Consider the following 6,000-nt stretch of genomic DNA (forward strand, 5'->3'; position numbering starts at 1 on the left):
TATTTGTAATCATCATATCTCAGTTGATCATTTCTTTTCACAGTCTTTTCTACTGTCCAGTTACTCTTATGATTATGGAACAGACTTTTCTTTCAGTCACAATTTCAATAATCTAGATTAAGACTGCATTGTCTTTAATGATGTCTGTACTATCCAGGCTTAAGTTCTCTCTGGTCCCACATTCAAGTTGCTTCTCATCCTGGCATCTCTGCTGATGTAATTTCCTTCTTTCATACATGCTCACAACTTGGAGAAAACTTTCCACAAGCACTGACTAATCTTTCATTTTCTTCTTGGGTTCAACCACTTTTCTTAGCTGGTGTAGTACTCCCTGAAAATGTTTTTCTAATTGTGTCCACTCCACCAGGTGCAGAAGAACGTAGATGCAGAAACAAATCATTTTATAGACTCTGGTCCAAATACATGGAGCTCAAGATTTCCTGTGGAGGGGATACAGCACTTTAGAGCAAACCTATAACCCAACAGCAAATAGACAGCTCCAGATAGGGTAAGCCATCTGGGAGACAGCAGTATCAGGAGATAATGTGAAAGAGACAGTAAAGGTTGTGTCAGGGCCCATGGGTTTATAATTTATATGTAATTGGATTTGCTGCCACATGAGGAAGAGACTGAGACTGCTATCATGAAGCAAAAAAACTTAATACATAATTAGCACTCTGAGTGACAGCCTCTGTTATTATTTCCACTGAATTTCATGCTATAGGAAGACAAGAAAAATAAATAAGGAAAAGGGTAGTAACCATAGAATCAGAGCACAGATAAAGCTGAGAGAGCATGCTAGAGGTTATATGGGTGTCTAACTTGTCGGAGTGATTGAGACAGCAGCTTACAGACACCAAGAATAAGATCATAAACTAGGGAATCTATGAGTGACAAATTAGGACTAAGGACATCTGTGCCCTAATCCTGATTGCTAAGAGTCAGTCTGCTCAGAGACTACTGACAAATTCCCTCACTCTCTGAGGCACAGTGCCCCTGTCTCCACTCCTTGTAAAGTGCTTAAAGGCTTACGGGAAAAAAAGCAGGCTACTGCACTTGATGTATTTTTAAGGACTGCCATACTGGGTCGGACCAATGGGTTGCTTAGTCCAGTATTCTGTCCCCAGTTCTAGCCAAAAAGGATTATAAAAAGCAAGACAAATACAGAGAGAGTTTTCCCCTCCTAATTTCCAGCAACCAATGCTTTAGGGATGGAGTTTGCTGGTAATCTATCATTTATTAGCATTCAAAATGGTAGAGTCCTAACAACATCTTGGTAAGGAGTCCCAGGACCAATGCCAGCTGTAGGAGGGGACAGTGGTTGAACGTTGGGGAAATCTGGCTGCAGTTGTTTCAGAATGAGCTCAGCTTCAAAAACCCAGCTCTAAACCAGCCACATTCGGAGCACTTCAGTCCTGGAGTCACCACATTGGAAGAGCCTGGGACATTCAGTCCAGGCTTGGTCTTTAGTACAAACTTTTCCGCTCATGGCTATGTCTGCTTTGTAGCAATTTTACAGTGCAGGTAAACAGAATGATATAAAACACAATGTTTGTTTCAACTTTTCTTAGCAAGGCCTCTCCAGCAATGCACGTTTGGAACAAAAAATTAAGTAAAACCAACAAGCCCCCTGTGGCTATATGAGTGAAGGGAGGTGATCATCTCAGGCATTTTAAACAGCTTATTAATGCAAGCAAGCAATACCACAGCCTGCTTAATGCAGCCCTTCTGGAAAGTAATTCCCCCTGCTTTTTCTCACGTGACGGCTTTCATGAACAAAGGGCCGGCTTGTGCAACCTTGCTGCTCCAAGGGCTTGTAAACCTCTTTACTGTGGGTAGCATCTTGCTCCATATTTGGTTCCATTTGCCTTCATGGGATTACTTGCAAAGTAATCGGTGCTGATATGGGCATCATAATCTGGCCAAAACAAAACAGTTTTTGACCCCTGTGGAAGCTGACCATGTGGGGAGGAGATGTTAATGTCAGCAGTGCTTAATACAGTTTTTCCTTAAAATGAACATAAACAAACATTTCTTTAACATATAAAAAAAAATTCATATATGAAATGTAAGCTTACATTTATTTCTTTAAAGCAGTTACAGTATTGTTTAGACAGTTAAAAACTGGATCTGATCAATTTTTAGTTTCCCTGAGACATCAACTATCTTACAGTTAGACATGCTGGAGTCAGATTTTATTCTTACCCTACAGAAAGTGAAAGCTGGATATAAAAGCTTATACACATTTTTAATTTTCTTCTTGAAACTCCTTCCTCACATACATATAGACACAATTTTATCTGAAAGCAAGCAATTGGAGAAAGATTGGGTTAAAATTTTACCGCAAGCCTAAGCTCACCACAGAAAACTTGAAGTGCCTTTGTGTTTCTCCAGTCTGGAGTGGGTTTGCTTAGCTATTTCTCTCCGCCTTGTGAAACAGAACTCCCACTGAGGCACATCAGCGCTCTCTGTTTGCTAACTCCAGTTGTGCTGGAGATAATGTCTATCTATCTCCAGCACTTAAGGATGGCTGCAACTACTGTATTTGCTGGAGCTAACAAAAAAAAACAGTGCTGAAGCTGTTTGCCCAAAGCCCTCTCTCATCCAAATAAATGCGAAGGGTACCAGTCAGCCTGCAGGACCACAACTGGGGAGACACAAAGCTCTGGTAGTTTCTTCCTCCTCTCCTAAGATGCCTGTTTCTTTTTTTTTTTTCCTTCTGCACTGTGTCTCCTAAAAGTTGACACAGCACCTAGCCTGATCATTTTGATGGGCTCACACTACGCCTGTGTCTGACTGCTCCTTGGTTCTTTCTCAATAACTACTGAATAACTCTTGGCCACTTTCAGTAAAACATCAGAGAGGAGTGGCATCCTCAAAAGCACTAAGTTTCCACAGGCTTAGTGAAAGGAATCAAGGAGAGAAGAAAAAATTTCTGTGCTTTCCTGTGGAAAGTGAATAAGCTTACTTTTTCCTAGACACTAAGGAATCCATATCAAGACACTTTGGAAAACAAACTTCATTTCTTCTGCTGCTTGTGGCACTGTTGATTAACATGCATGGTCACCAGCACAAGCTGGAACAAAAGATTCAGCAAATCTTGTCACTCCTCTCAATGCAGGGCAGCCACAGTGCTATCGCAGCAAGGGGACAGTGAAGAATACGTGTGGGCAGGCACACACACGCAGGCAAAAGCATACAGCAGAAGACAGAAACTGGGTGGCCGGAAAATACAAAGGAGACTGTGAAAAAAGTTTGAGTTTGTTCATTAGTGCAAAAAAGCATTGCCACACAGCTTGTTCTTTTTGTTCTTAACCATGGCAGAGCCCTGATAAAACAGAGCAGGCAATTGTGTAATGTCAGTGTTGCGCAGATGGGTGGTTGGGGCAATGGTAAAGCAAAATCTTGAGGACAAGAACCAGGAGGTAAAACTGATTTGTGAAGACGTATATCCAATTAGTGCAACCTCAGTGGTGGCTGGAGACCAAACGAGTTTGAAAGGGAAATATGAGCGCTCTATGAGCAATGACTCTAGAAGAGGCTGCGATAGCGGTTGTGCTTACATTGCTGGCATGTCCCGATAGAGACAACTGCTCACTGGGCTGCCTTCCCGCTGAATTCACTGCTCCTCGAAGGCACCTTCCTCCTGACTGCTCCCTCCACCAGCTAACACTGTCTGCTGGTTGAACCAGTGTATCTCCCACGTTCTGACTAAGCCAAACCATCTTTTGTTTCTGCCTGTCAAACCCATTCCCATTTTTTCTCCTCCTCTGCTGGATAAGACGAATCCAGTCAAAGACCTCCTTACAATGCTAAAAAAGCTTCTGAGAACAGCAAATCATTTGTCCATGAAACAGTCACCCACATGTTCTGCAGCAATGGATAAGTTTCTGTGTGCAAAAGGCTCAGCAAGCAAGGAGAAACAGCGCAGGCAGCTGAACAGATGACTACATGAAATGGGGAGCTCGGGCAGACTATAATTACTGGACATGCCTAGAACATGCTGATATCAGTTTGGAAGGATTTCCATTTGCATCATATCTACTCTCATTCAGTATCGATAGACTTCTCCCCACCCCAGTATGTTCAAAAGCAGCAGTGACGAATCTCATGACAAAACCAGAAAGTGTCATGCAGTGGGGCTGCATTTGCAAGAATACACAAGGGACAATTTAATTCACAGTATTTCTCAGGACTAAACTATCATAGGTTTTGCTACCAACTACGCTCCTGCTCCCTTAAAAAAATCATCCCACTGAAGGAGGTTTTGCTCATCCTGAGAAGTCAAATTTGCACTTTGCATTTCAATGAAAGGCTTTCAGTTTCCTTTCCCTGGCCCCAGACTGTTTCCTGTGCAAACCCTCTGACTTTCATTTTCCTTTTGAACCAGCTAAATTTGCATTTCATTGAGCCCTCTCAAGCATCTTTTTTCCCCAGCATGTGAGAGAGGACTATGCCAGGGGACACGCTGGTGTGCACATCTGGCTCCTGGAGTACCTAACAGAGCCAGGACAAAATCCCGTGCAGCATGACTCCTCACAGTGTGAAAAGCCCAAAGACCCCCACTCCCAGGGGACAGTGGCAATATCAAATATTCTCCTACCTTGTGGTTCCTTTTGCAAAAATGTTACTTTTTTCCATGAAGGTTATGTATGTGTGTGTGTCTGCACAGAAGCAGGAGTCACATAATGGGAGGTAGGCTGTGACACTGGCCTATGTGGCAATGGTCAATGCTTTGGAGATAGGCATGGAGAAAAGGATGATGCAGGCATCTGCTGTATAAATGAGACCTGAGAGATCTGTACCATTGCGATCTGAGCAGCACCATGAATATGACTGAGATAACCCATATGGAGAACTAGAACTTGCTGTGCAACATGGTTTACAAGAGAGAGCAGAAAGATGGTGCTTGGAGCTTTCTGAAGCCTACATACTTAATCCTGTTTTAATTTAACAAAGGATCTAGGAGTCCCAGAACATCTGGCCTGCCTGAAGGACCTCAGCTGGGGTATGCCATGCTGAACATGATTGCTTGCAGCATGAACATGTGTTCAGCAAGTTGACTCCTGACCAGCAGCATGGGTTCATGTTTTCACACTGATCCACCATGCCTCTGCATGCACTGGGTGGGCAGATTTGCTGTCCCTTGTTCAGCTCTGAGATGGATTGGCTTCCAGAAGTAAACTGGAAAAAAAACCCAGCCTCCACTCTTGTGCATGGCAGGTGGTTAGTACGTTGGAATCATGTATGTGACTGCTGGTGGCAGGGGGAAACATCCAAGTGGCACAGGGGAGGAAGGACCAAGAAGAAATGACAAAACATAATGTCTCCATTCACAGTCAGGATGTGTCCAGGTAGCTTACACAGAAGATGAGAGATTTTGCAAGATATAGGGTGCAATAACAGTTAAATGGTGTTGAATATAGACACCTAATTCGCACACACTGCTTCTTGCTGGGAGCAGTAGGAGCGTGGAGCCGTTTCAGTCCCAGTGAGAGAACTTGCCAGCGATTCAACATTTTTTGGTGGAAACAAGCGTTACACTCAAAAATTGCTGATACTGCTAATCTGAAAATCTCCAAATCACTGCTGGTGTACACAGTTTTTCACTCCTCAACTTTATGTTCAGTAAGTGTACCTCTATGATGGATGTACAGAGCAAATTTGTAAGATGGCCTTTTTTATTAGAACATTTTAACTAGAAAGTCTTTTTTTCCCAGACTTCTATACTTCACAGGGAAATACTACACAAGTCTTTTGCATTATGGATTTTCAAAATGAATTTTCCTTTATCTTAATACAGGTGAAATGAAAGTGCTTATAGTGTGAGATGGGGTTTTTTTGTCCATTTGCTTCTGCGGCTCAGTTCCTCATCAGAAAGCCAGGTGGTCTGGAGAGGCTGGTAAATGAGACACAGGATCTTTTGTCTTTAAATCAGCTTGAATCCTGCTTAGGTTGCAATTGGACAAATTCATTTAGTTCTTATCTAAGACTTCTGGG

The sequence above is a fragment of the Apteryx mantelli genome, chromosome 1 (assembly GCF_036417845.1).
Source record: "Apteryx mantelli isolate bAptMan1 chromosome 1, bAptMan1.hap1, whole genome shotgun sequence".
NCBI lineage: Eukaryota > Metazoa > Chordata > Aves > Apterygiformes > Apterygidae > Apteryx > Apteryx mantelli.